Source organism: Phyllostomus discolor, chromosome 6 (assembly GCF_004126475.2).
Source record: "Phyllostomus discolor isolate MPI-MPIP mPhyDis1 chromosome 6, mPhyDis1.pri.v3, whole genome shotgun sequence".
NCBI lineage: Eukaryota > Metazoa > Chordata > Mammalia > Chiroptera > Phyllostomidae > Phyllostomus > Phyllostomus discolor.
Genome location: NC_040908.2, coordinates 44985369 through 45004136, shown reverse-complemented (window position 1 = coordinate 45004136; position 18768 = coordinate 44985369). Strand labels below are relative to the sequence as shown.

Genomic DNA, 18768 nt, shown 5'->3' with positions numbered 1-18768 from the left:
CTCTCATAGTGAAATTCTGTTGTGAGTAGGAAAGTTTGCAGAGAGGGTGTGGGGGGAGGGTTGGCGAGGGGAAACGTTGCTGCATATGAATCATGGTCGTTTTATAAAAGAAGACCCCAAGTTGGTTCGTGATCTATTGCTCCTCCCAAGTTCTCATCAATAACGCTGATGTCTTTCTTGCTCCAAGAACTCTACTCGCTCTGCTTCTCCCATTAACTTTCATAGCCCTCTGCTCGTGCCTGGAGATGCTAAGGATCAAGTTTACAGACCCGGATTAGAAGGCATGATGAAACTTTTAGGAAACTCACATCTCTGGCTCCTACTGGACACCTGACCACTGTTAAATTTTAAAAAATATGTCCAGGATATGTGTGTGAGTCTCTCAAAACTCCAGGCAGGCAGGCACTTTGATTTTATATTACCAGTGAAGAACTAGAAACTGGGTATTATTGTAACTGTAGCCATAGGAGTTATTTGAAATAAGTGCTCTATTTATTCTTTATTGAAAATAAATGCTGATTACTGTTCACATTAGTTAGTTAATGCATATTTGCTGAGTCTGCTCTACTGTACAATCCAGGGGAAGGGAGAACTAACTGTCCTGATCACCCAGCCCCATGCCTAGCACACAGAGAGTGCTCAAATGAACAAATGAAATGGAGTTAGACACTTTCATCTTTTCCAGACAGGCAAAGGTAGAGTGAGGATTTTGAATACTAATTCCATAATTGTGCTAGGATAAAGGTATACCAAGTCCATGATTAAAATGCTCATCAAGTTGTAAAAAAAAAAAAGGCTGATAGACTCCAAAAACAGACCTCCCTGAATTCCTAATTCTCTTTCCTCAGTCAGTACTCCTTGCTGGACACAAACTCTCAGGAGATCATTCACCATCCGATGCCAGACACAGTGGGATGGGAGTCAAGGTGGGGTTGGGAGTGGAGGAAGATGATCATCAAGAAAAATTCAATGTACTAATCACTAGCAACCAGCTGGCCCTTGAGGCTTAGAAAGCATCTTCACAGGTCTTTTTTCAGTTAATCTGCTGACAATCTCACCCCATAAACACTAGTATCTTCATTTTACAGTGGAAGAAACTGAGGCTCAGAGAAAGGTCACAGTGCTAAGGGAGAATACACCCTCGACTGACACATAAGTTGCGTGAAAATGCAGTATGAGAGTTTTTAAAAATCAATTAGTGAAAATATATTTATCTCTATAAATTCCTAATTTCCTTCCCCAAGGCAACTATTGCCTACACACACACACTAGTAGGGACAAATACCATGTTCTTCTAAAAGTAGCCTCCTTCTCACAACTTGTATCTTGGTGAACACTTACGTGAATAAGTTCTCACTACATATAAGTCTACATCATTCTTATTGACTTTACAAATATAATGTATCTTATCATTTCCCCTCTGGTGGGCATTTAAATTGCTTCTAAGAATTTATCATTGTAAACAACTTTGAAATGAATATTCATGAACATGACAGCAATCATTAATTTTCTTATAAGACTTCTAATAACTAGGTTGTCCACTGGTGCTTTAAGTGATGAAAAATGCAGCAGGCTGAAGAAGGCATTCCAGTTTACCAGTTGTGTGACTTTGGAGGAATCTCTTGCACTCTCGGACACTCGACTTTCCCAGATGTGAGATTAGAAAGCAACACTGAGGGAAGTTCTAAAGAGACAGAGCTCTGTGTGGTGGGAGGGAAGAGGTCCAGTGTGCAAGATCTGTGATAAAGCCTCTCGAAGTTTAAATGATCTCTGAGATCCCCTACCTCCTCCAAAATAGTCTGCAGGGGAAATAACTTTCTCCATCATTAGATTTGCTGGTGATGATTCCAGTGTAATTAATACCGCACTTGACACCAGGCTGCCTCCTCACCATCTATGCCCCCTTATTTGGATGCCCACACCTCCCCGTTGTAACTCCTGTGTGTTGGAGGGAGCTCACAGCATGTTGGAGCTTGTGGCTTGGGCCTAATTCTTTAGTATAATCCCTTGGCCTGGTCACAATTTTGGGGTCTGGGATGGGTATAGACCAAGTTGATAACACAGACAGGGCACGCTCTGGGAAAAGAGATTTCTCATTCTTATGAGAGGATTTCCATAGCGGAAAACATGTAGACCCAGGAAGTGTTTGTGGCCATCTCCCAACCACAAAGACATGTCAATCTTGGGATAAAGTTAACACCAGAAAGGAAGGATGAGAGAAGGAAGTTTATATGAGCCTTGGTAATATTGCTAAACCACTGAAACAAACCAGCCCCAAGGCCTGCCTCACTTTGCTTCCTATTTATATGAGCCAATCAATAAGTTCCTTTACAGTTTCACTTCTCATGGTTAGGTTCAAATTAGATTTTTTTTGTAACATGCAATTGAAGACATACTAAAAGACACAGAATTAGATATCAGTATAGATACTGATGTAAATAAATAATTTATTGGTGTTTTTGGAGTACAGGCTACATACTAAGTATTTTATAAACATCATCTCCTTTCATTATCTTTGCAACCCATTAAAATAGATACTACAGGTCACATCTAGCAGATGAGAAAACAGCCCCAGGAATTTGAAGTAACTGTCCAGGTTATGCTGCTAATTGGCAGAGGAGGTGGAATTGCATGGTTCCAAAGCTCTGCTTTAAAACTGCATCCCTCCACTTGCCATGACTGGAATGTATATGTTTTGTATTCAAGACCATCCCTTTAAGGCATCTTGTGAAGACAGAGGTTTGTCCCCAGCATCCTGCTCTGTCAGAGTGCTCCCCCCACAAAGAAACACAAGGCTCTGGGCTGTCCCCACACCAAAGGTCAGAGAACTGGCTCGACGTGGAGGGCCACGTCCCTACCTCCCGAACTTCCTGTAGTCCCACACTTACTGGATCTGTGTCCCATTCTTTTACCACCAGATACCCCTTCAAATAAAATTATTAATGGGTAAGTATGTTTTTATGATATATTCTTCCTGAGAGAACATTTGCACTTCACCAGAAACCGCTGAAGACTTCACCCAAAGACTTCATGGAGAACATTGCAGGCACCAGTACATTGGAAGATACATAGATGCCATTTTCAAACAGTTCTCTTTTGGTGACAGCATTTACCACTGACAAGATTTTAAGAACATCAAGTCCACTCTTTATTAATTGAACATCGGTATGCCTACTCAAAGTCTAACAGAAATCAAGAAGAAAATAATTAATCTCAAAAGGTAAGAAATAATTACTAAGAAGATCATATTTCTATCAACAAAATAGCAGGAGGAATGAATGCTTCTGTGGGCATGAATGTGCCAGATTATTTATAAACAAACAAAAATATATACTCACACACCCATACACATATATACAGGGTGAGCAAAGAGAGGTTAACAGTTCTAATACAAGAATGATACAAGAATAAACAATGTGTTTTGTGTACTTCCAACTGTAAACCTACTTTTGCCAACCCCTGGATATAATAGTAGCAACTTTTTCTGTTTATCCAATTAATTTATAGGCATAGTTCAAATTAGCCCTTGCTATCAATTCTTTTTTTTTATCTTTTCATAAGTCACATACTTTTAGATTAAGTTCTTTCATATAACATTGTTGTCATTATTGTGTTTTGTTTACATAAACCAAAGGAAGGAAGGGAGGGAGGGAGGGAAGGAGGGAGGAAGGAAAGAAAGAAAGAAGGGGAAAAAATGTAGGTAACACCAAAAATAAATTGTTCAAACAGACTTTTAGAATAAAAATGAAACCTGCAGTTACATTTATTAATTTTTTTCTACCATGATTTACACTACAGCGTTTTATTATGTTGATTACCAGGAAGAAATAAAAGGACCTCACTGATAATTAATTAATTGTGCAATTAAAATCACACACCTGAATCTTCTACAAATGTTTAAATAAATCACTTTAAGAGAATTCGTATGTAGTTGCTTGCCCAGATGTTCCAAAGGCAAACAGCTGTGTTAATTAGCATACTTTAGGACTTGAACTATGCTTAAGTCTCTCCCTTATAATTTTTCCTTTTATTTCCAACTCTAAATTCCTTGGGTTTAAGAAAAATAAAAGGTCAAAGCCTGGGTTGGCACCAACAATCAATGTCAGAAGAAAGTAAACACATGTTTTGTAAGTCAATAGCTCAATTTACACTAAAGTAGGGTACAGATTATTAATAAGAACTAAGAAAATCTATCAAAATAAAAATGAGAATAAAAACAACACACAGAAAGAACAGTAAACACACATTTAAAATACCCAGAAATGACTTTAACATATATTATCTCAAGTAAGCCTCCCAGTGCCTCGGTAGGAAAACTGCCCCTTGTGTGTCCATTCGCAGTTATGGAAACTGGGCTGAGAGATGGCTTAAGTTTCCACGGTGAGTTCTAGAAGTAGGTAATGCTAGCACTAAGAACTCCAAATCCCAGGCTCTTTTCACTGGACAACTCTTTCTCCCAGGAAGTAAGGATTTTGATAAGTCAGAAAACAGCTTATGAAAGAGATGTCAAGGAAGACAGGAGGGAACATTCTCACAAAGCGAAAGGAGCCTGTAAGAAATTATATGATGAGCCCATGGAAACCCAGTGAACATGTGTTTAGAGTAACATGGGAAGGATGAAAAGCTTTGAAATAAAGATTTATTTTCTGGCAAGACAAACTGAAACTGCCCCACGTTAGCAAAATGTATTTGGTGGCAGGATGGGGTGACAGAAAGTCTGGCAGGAGGAAATCTGCTCTGCAGAGTTCGGAAGAGCATTGATGTTCCAGGAACCCAGAGGAGGGCAGCAGGCTGCGAGTGACTTAAACAGCCATGCTGTTCCTTCCCATCTCGTTTCATTAGGGGGAAGAATAGCCACATTGTTATCAGAACAGAAGTTTCATAATGACTTTCATTAGGCATCAGAGAACAATTAAATAAAAAACCACTAGCCTCAACTCCCTCAGTTTACCTCTGTACTTGGGCACACAGGCCCACCCGTAGAACACCTCAAAAGAGAAAAGAACCATACTTACTGAGAAAAATAAATCGAGGTGCTAGCTAGATATTCTAATACCGGAATTGCAACACAAAGGAAGTGGGTAAATTGATGGAGAACTCACCCTCTGAGGCTTCGAGGGGACTTTTTTTTTAAAGAAGTCATGAATCAAAAATCTAAGTCCACATTTGTTTACACATTGAAATACTCATACAAAATACACATACAAATATTCAAAACTGTGATTCCTACGTTCTCATATTTCAAAAGAACAAAGAAGTAGTGAAAAATCCAATAAGATGATCTAAAGGGGGAAAATCACAAAGGAAGAGGACTTTCTTTCAAATATTTGTAAATGCTCTCACAGATATTTCCTCTGTCCATGTACCTCACCTCCCTACAAAGAAAGAAATAGTCCATTTTGATGGATACAATTATCAGTTTTAAAATGTGGAAATCAAATACCATATGATCTCACCTATAAGTGGAACCTAATAAACAAAACAAACAAGCAAGCAAAATATAACCAGAGAAATTGAAATTAAGAACAAACTGACAGTAACCAGAGGGGAGGTGGGAGGGGATAATGGGGGGAAAGGGGGAAGGGTTTTCAGGAACATGTATAAAGGACACATGGACGAAACCAAAGGGGGGTTGGGTCAAGGGTGGGAGGTGGGGATGGCTGGGGTGGGGAAGTGGTAAGGGGAAAATGGAGACAACTATATTTGAACAACAATAAAAAAAGTTTTAAAAAATAAAAATAAATAAAATAAAATGTGGAAGTCAGCCAAAGTCCCATGGAAGTTAACGAGCATAGAAAACATTAGAGAAGGTGACCCATGTCTTCTGATTCTTCTGCCTGGGACTGTGGCTACTACCACACTCAGCCTGTCGGAAAGAACAATTAAGGCTCAGCTCAGTTAACGCTGAGACGGACCCCAGCTGCAGCAATGGAAATTCGGAGAGTACCCTCAGACAAGTGGTAATACTGGACAGAACACAGAGAACCAACCGGTCACACAGACCTGGCATTTTATTTGCATGTTCAATGCATCTGGCAATTTTTCTTTGGAGAGGTAACTTGGAAGTCCTGAACTTGATTAATGAATATTGTTGCCTGGTGGTCACTACCATTGGCAGTAATACTCTGTAAAAGTGCCTCTCCCCGTTCTCCTCTGACAACCCCCAGTCTGCAGGATATATAGCAGTTTAGTTTAGAGGCAGCAATTTCCAAATACTTCCATTTGGGGCAAAGTTGCCCCTAGGCCAACTGTGAGTTCCAGTTTAAAATGTCACAAAATACATCTATTTTTGTACGATCGGAAACCAGTAATACCATTGGGACTGGAGATGGCCGATAACCTTTAACAGAAGAGATTATGAGTAGGTATCAGACCTTATGATAAAAATTCATTTTTTTAGAACAGTCACATAAACACCAATGGAGTGAGACTTGGAATTCTTTGAGAACATAAGGATAAAGAAAACCAGGTTGCTGTAGAGATTCTGCTGCTATGAATAGCCATAATACTGCTGCTGAAGAGTAAGGACAGTATTTACAGTAAAGAGAAGGAGGGAAAGATCTAAGGCATTTGGCAGGCATTGATAACAATTATTTGAAAAAGCTAAAAAGGCCTGGAACATTTAAGAGAATTATAAAGGATTTTGTCAGACTAACGGGAGATACAACTCCATAGTTGGAATTGGAGCGGAGCAGATCAGTCTGGATGGGGAGCCCAGAGGCTGCTTCTCCAAGCTCCTCCTCTGACGACTTCCCTCAGGCCTCTCAGGGCTCGTTGCTGGTGGGATCTATTTGGCACTGCAGTGTACATGTTGCTCAGAGATAGTCTCAAATGTGGAGCAAATGTGGAAAGGACAGAGGCGGGTATTTAAGGTGGGTGAATTGAATGCAAACCCTTGAGGCAAACCTAAATGACTTGGGCTGAAGGAAGGGAGAAAATCGACATTTCCTCCTCCTGAACTGGGTCTTTCTTTGAATCAGGGCCATACAACATGTGACTGTGCAGTTAGGGCACCTAGCTCTGCAGAGCCTGTGCTCGACTTAATGCTCTGCTGTCGCCATCTTGAAATCCCTAATAATTGTTTAACATGGGCCCTCACATTGTCATGTGGCTCTGAGCCCACAAATCATGTAACCAGTCCTCCTCTCCTGATGGTGCAGCATTTGGTGCCTGAGCCATATGACAACATCAAAAGCTACGGACTTCCAACTCCCAACTTGCTGAATGAAATATGGAGACAGTTGAGGCTGATCATTTCATTGACAAATGAGAAATTCACTGAGATGGCATACATTTCTTTTTGGTTTTGACCAAGGATTTGTTTTCTATTCTCTACTGGCATTATATCTTTTTAAAAAGTCATTAGGGCTGTGGTTTGACCTGGTGGGGTTTAAGAGACAGAACTGTAATCACCAAGCCAAGAGGAGGAAAAATGCCCCATCAACTCAACTGGACTCAATATGCATAATACCTCTGGGAGGGAATCTTTGTCAGGCCCTGTGCTGATTATTTTAGATGGTGCCTGATGGGTTGCACTGAGTTGGAGAGAAACACCACTGAACTGGTTGGCTACTTGGCCAGGGCAAATGTTTCACACTGAAGAAAGTCTTTGAGAAGTTGGTCTGGAGACGCCAAAGGCTAGATCATTCCTGGATCATTGCTTCAGATCCAGTCCTATTATTTAACTCAGTACCCTCATCTTCGCAACCTTCAGAACATCCTCACAAAAGAGCTGCTTCTGTAGCACAGAAGGTCCGCATAAAAATATTACATTTCAATAAATAATATAATTAAAAGTAATCTTTTCCATATCCCAAATTCAGCACTAAAATTAAACAAGCCCGTACGTATTCCAGAGACAATAACCGAAGAGGAGAGGACTTGAGGAAACAGATGAAAACAATATAAGGACATGCAAAACTATTAGCTTGGGATAGATAAAAGAATTTCTAAATTATAGCTTTTGGTAATGTTTAAGTTGAGAGTCTAGTAATCTCAGAGCAAATTGTACTTGGGGGCATTTGTTCTTTGTAAAAGAAAATAGATTAAGGAGAAAAAAAAAGAGTTGCTAAGCCCACCACCAGAAAACAAATCTTCAGAGGCAGGCTCCAGCCCTTTGAAATGACATACAAAACCTATCACCACGCAGCTTCAAAGTTAGCACACCAAGCCAAGGCCTACCCACTGACTGTTAGAGCTGGACATGCACCTAGAAATCACTTATTTTATAAACTTTTTTTTTCTGGGAGAGCAGCTCCTTGGTGGAAAGATACCTCCTGTTGAAGTCCTCTGCGCACAACAGGAAGTGAAGGGAAGTAAGGAGGCCCATCACAGCTCCCCTCCCACAAATGGCCATGCGTCTGACCAACCTTCCCACAGATGGCCCAGAGAGGATGGGACTCGTCCCAGGTCAGACAGCTCAATAGACGTGGGTCTGAGACTGCTACTCATACCTCCATCCATCCCGGTTTTTCCTGACAGGAGGGGGCAGGAGGACCCAGTGCTCCAGTCCCAGCCAAGTAGGGGCAGGCTGCCCACCTTGCCCTCAGCCTGGATACCCAGAGGCCACACTGTGCCAAGACCTCAGCTGGCCCATCCTTGCTCAATGAAGCCCTGGGGATCCAGAGTGAAGACTTCCAGGAGTGTAGGTCTATGAAGTGATGAAAAGAGACAGTCCTGAGTACCTGCCTCTGCCCATCTCCTGGGTTACTACGATCAGGAGCCCAGAGAGCTCTGTATTGGGCCTTCCACTTACCACTTCTATCTCCAAACACCACATGGGCACACACCCACTATCTGTGTTTTGATATGACAGAGCCTTCTTTATCAAGGAAATACTCCATGAAAATGTGATTTTCATCTTATTTCAAAAACCCCAAATGTTCATGCATCTGGGTTTGTGAGGAGCCAAAGTGCTATAAAGTAGAAGTTGTCGAACTAGAATGTGCACTGGAATCCCCTGAAGGCTTGTTAAATAGGTTTTGGGGCCCCATCTCTAGAAATTATAATTCAGTCGGTCTTGGGTGGGACCTGAGAATGTGCATTGCTGACAAATTCCCAAGCAACACTGGTGCTTCTATGAGAGTCCAGGGACCACACTTGGATAAACTTTGCTGTAAGCTGTCTTGGGACATCTTGGTTCTGTGCCACAATTCCATGCTTTGGAATGCTGCATGGCTGAACACCCCTTCTTCCAAAAAGATGACATCTGTCACTTCTGTGCTCTGTTGGAGTTTGCTTGCATCACCTGCAACATGAACTATAAGAACCAAGCTTGTTAATACTCTCAGCCTCTGCCTTCCCACATACATTCTGCTCTGGTTCTTGTTCTCTGCCCTGCAAGATGATCTGAACAGGGGACTGGTGTCAGGGCTTCACAAAGTCTTCTCTGTTCTGTGCAGAGTGATGCCACTGAGCACGACATGGTGGCAAAACCGAGAATGTTGACAGGATAACTCAAGGAGAAAAGGGGAGAGTACTCTAGGGAAACGGGATAGAATTGTCTCAAAATTTCCACATCAGCTATTTACGTGGTCTCCAGTCTCAGGTTCAAGCTCATGTCCTTTTGCCAGGCAGGGGGCAGTAAAATTTTTTACTGGAAGAGAAAAACTAAAAACAAAATCCTATTCTTGAGAAATGATAAAGCTGGTGTTCATTAACACTTAAAGAAGCAGTACTTTTTACATTTCAGTAACTCTTTTATTCATTTGGATGAATTTAACATTTCTCCTTCCAATTGTGTTTCTTATGAAAATGAGAAAATTAACTTTGAAGAAATGTTATTTACAAATTAGGTTATATTCTCATTTGTATTTTAATTTCTTGCTTAGTTCTGGTCAAAAATCCTGTGAGTTATGCATTTTAATTTATAATTAAATAACCAAGTAATAATAGGACATTGCAAGTATGCTAGTCATACAAAATTAATACTTTAAAAAGGAATGCATAGGGACAAAGCATTTTGAAGAAAATAGAGAAATACAGATTAATTTAAAGTTGAAATTTGGCTCTTCATTTGCCATTATTACACTTTTAACTCAATTCATAATTGCCTAGTTGTATGCTAAGCAGTATGCGAAAACCAATAAATTAGCAGACATGAAAGAATCTCACAAATACTAAAATGTAAAAAAAGTTACATTATAAATAATTATTTAACAGAAGCATAAGATAATGTCACTGTCCTCAAAAAAGTTTGAAGTACCCCTAGCAGTCAGCCATTTAAGCATATTTTCTATAGCACCACGGACAAGGGCCATCGGTCAGCTGTATTTAAACTATTTTAGATGCTCAGAGCATCAGGAAATAGTCCACACTTATGTGACACGCGGAATAAGCCACTGTTGTCCTATGAGAACTGATCAGAACGTAACACTAGCTTTCTTGGCCACCACTCTAACTTCTCAGTGGCAGACTCAACATTCCCAGCTGTGTTAGTACGGTTCTGCAGAAAAACAGAACAGAGAGAGAGAAAGACTGAAAGACCGATTGGTTCACCCAAATTGTAGATACTAGCAATCTGAAACCTATAAGGCAGGCTGGCAATCTAGAAAACCAGCTAAGAGTTCATGTTGCAATCTTGAGAACTTCTGCAAAAAATCTATCTGTGTTCTTGAGGCCACAAACGATTGGATGAGGCCTACCCACATTACGTAGGATGACCTGCTGTACTCAGAGTCTTCTGATCTCAGTGTTCATCACATCTGAAAAAATACCTCTTCAGCAGGACCTACACTGCTGTTTCACTAAGGAGCTGGACACCATAGCCTAGCCAACTTGGCACATGAAATTAACTGTCACACCCATCTGGTTTCATGACATGTCAGGTAGCACCTGGCCAGTGTTAAGAACAAGGGCATTATTGTCTGACTCCATCTTCCTCTGGGGAGATTTAGAGTCACACTGGCTTCTCCAATTGATGGGTTCAGGGGACATCACTGAGCATGGGTGGCTAATTTCACATAGGATCCTCTACTTCAGAACCACTTGCCTTCAGAGTGTGACTTTTTTCCTCTATGGTAAGCTCACTGGGGAGACACAGCCCCTTCCAGGCGGCAGCCTGTGGTTCTGGCAGCTACATGTAGTGTTTCAATTGTGGGTTTGGGATTCGCACATCTGTTTAACCACAGATCAGGTTTCCTCTGAAAAAGCTGACTTTTCGATTTCTAACATTCTGACTTCTTTGTCTATTCCTCAGCAATCTGAGAAGATGAGGGTGTGATTAGTCATCACCTCTACATCATCAGCCACCCCTCTCAGTATGTACTCTAGTTTGCCCATGGCCATCTTAAAATGGGCACTCGTAGTGGACCTCATCTTTCCCCAAGATGTGACAGTGGCCAGTGGCCTTCAGAGGGGCCCAGGCAGTGCTGTCTGCTCTAAGCTGTGTGACCTCAGGCAGGTGGTCTAACCTCCCTGAGCCGCAGTCTCCTCATTCACAAAACAGAGCTAATATTGCCTACTCCCCAGAGATGTTGTGGGGGTTAAATTAAAGGAGGTTATGAATTTAAGGCATATAATGGAAATGCTCAGTAGATAGTAGGTGTGAAGTAAATAGTAATTAACTGTAATGATAAAATTCCAAGCACTTTCCATCACACTCATGGTTCATTTTGAGTCCCTTTGAAATAAGTTCTCCTCTCATGACTTTTATTAGTTTAATGAACTTCTTAGTCCAAAAAGCAGACTTTCATACCTCGTCAGTTGCAAAGCTGAATCATCTGAGTGTGTGACCTGTTGAAGAAGTCCTTCTCTGCTTCGGTAGCCTCTGCCTCTCACCTCACACCCTTTCTAGCGCTTACAAACCATCACACATTGTTCTCTGACTTGGGCCTGTCCTCTCCAAATTCTTTGGGAACCAAAGAATTATAAACCTAATTATAATCTCTAGGTTTATGATGTCCCTAATATGGGAAATCTTGTCAAATTTAGACTTTATTTAGTTATTCAAGAAATGTCTGTTGATGCTGGATCCACAGGCTCTGAGGCTGGGTGAAGGAATTGCCAAAACGAGAGCTCAACTTCCTGTCCTCAGAAGCTTCCAGACCCGTGGGCAACACGACCATGTAAAGGCAGGCAAAACGTGGCACAGCCAGTGCTGTGGTGAGAAACGAGGCTCGCATGGATACAGAGGAGGGCCATCGAGTTTCCCTTAGGGGATCAAGACAGGCTTCCCAGCAGACAAGTTGAATATATAGAAACAGAAGGGTTTACCAAGCAGAGAAAGAGAAAGTAATCCTCCCAAAAACAAGGCACGGGGAAGAGCGAAGACAGCAACCAAGGGGAAGTATCCAGCTTGTTAGGGCCAGAGTCCAAGTCCCCGTGGAACAGTGGACCCCAGGGGCCCACCATGAGGGGTCATGAATGCCGTGCAAATGCTGTTATGTTCCCTTTCACAAGTGTGAGCAAGTGAAAGATTGTTAGTTAGGGAAGTGTCATGATCCAAATGGCATTTAGGAGTATTATGACAGCCTTGGTGGGAAGACAGGAATGTTGTTTTTCCAGAGGCTTTCCAGAGCCATATATGAAGGCAAATACACCCAGAAGAAGCTCCACGGCAGGAGATTTCTTTGTTGGCATGCTGGAAACTAAAGGCATTACAAATGGCCTGAGAGGGCAGCGCTCTCACAGGGAAATGAGTGAGCTGAATCATGGACCTAAGAGTCGGGTTGGACCTCACACTGGTGCTAGACCAAGTCCCTGCTTCGATGCAGGCATGATTGTACAGCTGACATAATGTAGCCAGTGCAGCTGAGGCTTGGGAACTGAAGCAACTGCTCCCAGCCGGTGGAATGCCAGAGTGTCGGCCATTGCTGTGCCTGGAGACCTCTGTCCACTACGGACCTTTGCCACAGAAGAGATGGCAACAGGCAGCAAATCGAGCAAAGGATTTCTCACTTCAGATCTCCCAGGCAAAAAATTACATTCAGTTTCTTATGCGCAGTCCTGTCAACACTGATCATGACACAGAGAATTTTCCCTTTATTTTCCATTTTAAAATAATAGCAATATGAGGTACTCAATCCTCTGTACTCTGGGAAAAAATTTTAAGGAGGTTTATTTTAAGAGAAGCATGTTAAGAGTTTGCTTGTATTTTCCTGTAGATGTCTAAAGGTCTTCTCAAGTGCTGCGGTTAATTCTAGAATGTCAGGAAATACAAAGACACTAATATTCAAAGGAATGAGCCTTGAGCCATTTTTTGGCACTCACATATTACAACATTCTAACTAAAAAGAGATCAGATTCTGCCAACAGACAAGCAAGGGAAGCATTCTTGTGCGGAAAGAGGAATCTGAGATAAGAGTGAGTGTGAAAGACCGAAACTGTAGAGACGGACGACGGTGTTCTCTTGTCTGGAAAGAAAAAGAGGAGCCCATGTGTAACAACAGGCCAGAGTTCTGCTTTGCTGTTTAACTATTACAGATAAAATTTACATTGCACCTTTATGCCTATCATTGTTCTCAGAACTTAGCGCTCATTAACACAAGCGATCCTCACAGCAACCCAAGGAGGTGGACGCTATCGCTGTCCCCACATTATGGGTGAGGAACCGAGGTGCAAAGAGATTGAGCAATTAATCCGCCGTCGTTGAATCTGGGGGATTTGGCTTTTAACTGGACACTAGGAGGAATTGCATCTAGCTGTGCTTCATTCCTGTTGACTTTATTAACAGCAGATTCAAACGGGATTTTAGAATCATTTGTTCTGTGTTGGAAACACATGCTTTGTCCTTAATTCACACCTTAGGAAATTTTACTTTGAACTTCTTGCTTGTGCTTACTTGTGGCCCATAGTATTTTCAAAATATAATTGGAAGATAGAAAATAATGATGACTACTGGCTGATGGATTAAACAACTGCTTAACTTGGACAAACTCAGAACAAATTAAAACTGAAGTATGTTTCTCATGGAAATTTTACTTATTTTATATGTAAGAATTTGTTTTTGTTCTTGTTGAACTCCAGCACTTAGAAATAGACATATTTATTTAGTTTGGCCTAGATTTAGTATGTGTTGCTCGGTCTCTTCTTTTTGGTTTATTGTATCTCTTAATCTTCTACACATGCAACCAGGGACCTCAGTGATGAGGGCACTGGAAACATCTAAACAAACAATAAATTCTGGCTACAAGATTCCCTATAAATGGAGTGCTTAATAAAATAATGCTTGGAAACGTGATGTTGGAATGATTAGATCTTTATGAAGTCACCAAATTATAAATTTCCAGTGCTTGCCATAACTGGCAACATTTTTTTTCTTGTTGCATGAAATATTTTTGGCCAGTGTTTTGTACGTGATAAAACTAAAATAGTTCTTGGTTTTGCAAAGAAAATGTGATCCAATATTAGATGGTTCAAATAAACCTAGAAGCCACGATGTTTTCTTCTTAATCTTGAAGCTTCACTTACTTCTCATGGGTCTTTGTCATTTCCCTTTGTATTGTCCAAACAACTTAGTCATTCCCCAAGTGTTTAAGCACCCACCATGTTCTAAAGGACTGGGGAAAGGGTGGCAAGTCAGAGAGACACAGCCACTCTACTCACAAAGCCAACCATCTAGAAGAAAAGTCACAGTAACCCTAAAGCATGAAAAGTAGAAACACAAGATGCAATGGAAATGTATAAAAAGATTATAAATCTCAGAAGATATACATCAAAATGTGGAAGTGGTTCTCCTTGTTTGATAAGACTTTGGTCCTTTCAAAGAAAATATTCTATTTCAAGGTCTTTCCCAAGTTTAATTTAATGGGAACGATGTTTTTATATTTGTTTTAAAAAACAAAATATACTTATAGTCTATTCAAATATTAAGTTTTAAGAGTTTTTTACTGATATCAAAAATAAGTATTCATGCCTATTCTATTATAAAGCACTCTTTATAACAGAAAGTACCCCAAAAATTCTGTTATAATTTTGAAGCAACAACTCTAGACTCCATATAGTCTAATTAGTCTCTTCTTTCAATTATGCCACATTTGCTGCCTCGGATAAATGCCCCTCCCAATCTAAAAAGCTCTTAGGCAACCCTCACCTCCACATGGCCCCTCCATGAGATCTCATCTACCTCATTCTTCCTCCTCTCAACTTCATGAATAGAAACTAAAGAATATAAACTATATTCACATGAAACTTTGGAGATTCCAGGAATTCATCCTCTGATTCCCTCTCCAGAATCTCTGATGTCAACAAAACAAGGAATGGATTACATCATGTGTTTAAATGAAGTCAATGGAATTAGCAAGATGGTTTAGAAGGAAGTTAACCTGGAACAGCCACCAGAACCTTTACAGATGCTCTGTTGTTGATGTCCATTTAATAGATTTTTTTCCAATTTGAAGGTAAAAGTCTGTGGTCCTTATCCATTTGTAGTACTAAAAATATATCAAAAATAACTTCTGTAGGTGGTAAAAGCACTTTCTAAAAAGTAAATGGAATAACACATTTATTAGAAAGAACTTAGGAAGTTCAGAAAATATTTGATGAAGAAAAGCAAAATCTTGTAACACCCAATGGAGATTGTTCACTTCCCCCTCGGAGTCAACGTTTGGTTTCACACTGGTCATGAGGGTATCTCACCTTTTCACGGGACACCATGTTGGGAGGATGCCATTGCTTTTCTCAAAAAAATAATAGTCTATTGAGTGGATATATTACTTATTTAACTATTCTTTTGTTTCTGTGTATTTAGATGGTTTCTGTTATTTTGCTATTATGCTATAATTAATGTTTTGCATTAAGAATAACATGCATCTAAAGGACTCTAATAAGAATACATCAAGTGCAAATAAAAAATTCAAAGACCCTAGGCACGTGTTATGAATCACAAGTTATCATTTGTTTCCTATCTTTATGGTGACCATCTTTTTTACATGACCAATTAAGTAACACCTAGATTTGCTAACACACCCACCTCTTATGTTACCTATTTCCAAGTCTATTTTTAAATGTTCTGCTTTATTTCAAAAATTCTTAAAGTAACTTAGAAGTTTTGTCTCTTTAATGAAATTTGTACGTGTATTATTTATCTCTGCTCCATAACATATTACCCCAAAGTTTAGCTGAAGAAAATCATTTTATCATCTCACACAGTTTGGTGGGTCAGATATCCAGCTGTGGTCTCGCTAGCCAGTTCTGAGTCAAGGTCTCCCATGAGGTTATGTAGTCAAGGTATCAAACTCCAGTCAACTCGAGACCCAAGGGGCTGAAAAACTCCATTCCAAGATCACTTAAATGGCTGTTGGCAAGCCACAGTTCCTTACTGGCCATGGGCTGGGGGCCTCTCCTCCTCACCTTGTGAGAGTCTCCATAGAGCTGCTCACCACACAGCAGCTGCCTCCCTTAGAGTGAGAGATCCAAAAGAGACAGAAAGAGAGAGGTTGCTGCAAACAGAGCCTAAGGACCTTTGTGATTTAACCATACCGTCACCTGTACCATATTCTATTCATCCCACAGTCCCTCCTTGGTACAATGTGGGAAGGAACCACATTGTAAATGTGAGAAGAGAGTGTGAAGACCAAGAGAAGGTTATCATTTGAATTTTATATTGAAACTATGAAATCTTAGGGACTGACAACCCCACTGAGTAATTTTTGCGAGGACCCAAAATTAGTATATAATAATCTGTCAAACTTCTTTCATGTGCTGCTACTTAGTAAAGAGCTTAGCATTACTAGTGAACTAGAATATGAGCACATTCCACAACTGAGCAATGCCACTCCTTGGTTTCACTTCCTAAAAAGTCTTCCAGTCTTTCATGTGTACATGTACAAGAGTGGCACATGTACAAGAATGTTCTACGCAGCAGTGTTTGTTATAGCAATCAATCAATAATGGTCCAGATGAGCAACAGAAAAAATAACAAAATACATTGGGTATGCTGATATAATAAAATGCTACATAGCAGCAAAACTGAATGAACTAGAACAATGTACATCAATCCAATTGCAACTATTGAAAACAAAAAGCAAGGCATGGGAAGAAAGAAGAAGGAAAGAAGGAAGGAGGGAAGGAAGGAAGGAAGGAAGGAAGGAAGGAAGGAAGGAAGGAAGGAAGGAAGGAAGGGAGGGAGGGAGGGAGGGAGGAAATAGATAGATGATAGGTAAATAACAATTCCATTCATATAAAGTTCCTAAAAGATACAACCAAATAACATACTGTTAAGTGGTACATTTATAAGAACTGAAATACGAAGTAAAGAAAGCACATGATGATCCAGAGTCCAGGAGAGCAGGGCCTTCCTGGAGAGGGACAGAGGTGCTCGGGGGGTTGGCAGAGGATTCTGAGGAGCTGGCGACATTTTATTTTTCAAATCGGCAGTGGTGAGTATACAGGTGTTCACCTTATTTTCTAAAATCTACATAAATGTCTTTATACTCTTCTACAGATATGATGTATTGTGTTTCATAAAAAAGCAAATAAAAAGATATCATAGAATAAATATTTCAATAATACTTTCACAAGAGAACTGCATTTAACACATAAGCACTCACTATGTGACGGAGACTCTTCCATTTAACTCTCACAACAGGAAGAAAATAAAAATACTCTTTTTTTCCTCCTTTGCCAGATGAGAAAATTTAAACTTACAGAAATGAAAGCACTCACCCAAGGTCACACAGACAGCACACCGTTTCACTGGGAATTGGACTAAGACAGGATGACCCTGGAGCCAACCCTCTTAACTGCCAGGTTAGACCTAGGGTTTGCTCCAAGATTTAGCTCATGTGTAGAAATGAAATGCTAAAATGCTTAAGTGTTGGAATGATAACTGAATGGATGACTAGTCCCCGCACAGGTGAACAGGCCAACTCTCACACCTTCGAGCTTTTTCCATCTCTCTCCACTGTTCCCAGATGACAAAACTCCTCTTGACTTTGTACCAAGATTCCAGGCCCTCTCTTGTAAATATGAATAATGTGGCACAGTCATTGAGCAGCTACTCTCTGTCGGGCACGCATCTAAGTGCTTAGATACTTTAATAACTCATTGGATCCTCACAACCACCCTCTGTGGTGCATGCCACCATGATGCCCATATCACAGAGGAGAGAACAGGCCTGGAGAGAGGTGTATCCAACAGGCACGCAACTTGCATGTGGCATTGCCGGGACTTCAGCCCAGGCGCCCTGGTTTCAGAGCCTGTGCTCGTAATCTCTAAGACACTGTCTCCCATGAAGTATGATGCTTAGCACAAGGGCAGATAAGGAAGAAACTGGCTCCTTTTCTAATGAGACATTGTAGCAAATATAGAAACCTTTCTAACGTTCTAAAGAATTTCCATTAGCACATTTTCTTATGGTGTCAGAAAAGTGTAACGTGTGACATGTATTGAATACTAGGAAAAGTGTTGTGGCTTAATCTTAGAGACAGTAAGAACAATATAATTGCACCTGGGTTTTTAATTTAATTTTGCTACAAGTTCACTGTCTTTTATCATCTTAAGCTAACAAGCGTTAACCTAACTAGTTAACAGCATTACAGACATTTGATTAGGAGTAATAATGATATTTTATACATTAATCTGAATCTAGGCGGCTCCTACTATATGTGAGACTCTAGAACAAAAGACATCAGGTTGAAACATACATGCTCTCTGCCCACAGCAGTCCACAGCCTGGTGGGAGACAAATACTTACAGTGCAGACAATGACCATTTCATATGTTAGGTTCTAAAGCAGAGGGATACACTCTAGACGTGACCGACTCAGTCTATGGTGCCCTACAAAACAGGTGACCTTTGAACTGAGCCATGCAAGATAAGTGCGCCTCA

The 18768-nt window shown here is 40.5% G+C and overlaps 1 long non-coding RNA gene across 1 annotated transcript; it reads right to left on the bottom strand.

The window, feature by feature from the left end:
- Nucleotides 1-10129: 10129 nt before the first annotated feature.
- Nucleotides 10130-15526, bottom strand: LOC118501119. The gene is made up of 2 exons (XR_004903712.1): nt 15032-15526; nt 10130-11201 (listed from the first exon to the last, which is right to left on the bottom strand). It is a non-coding gene; the product is annotated as an uncharacterized LOC118501119 (long non-coding RNA).
- Nucleotides 15527-18768: the final 3242 nt, after the last annotated feature.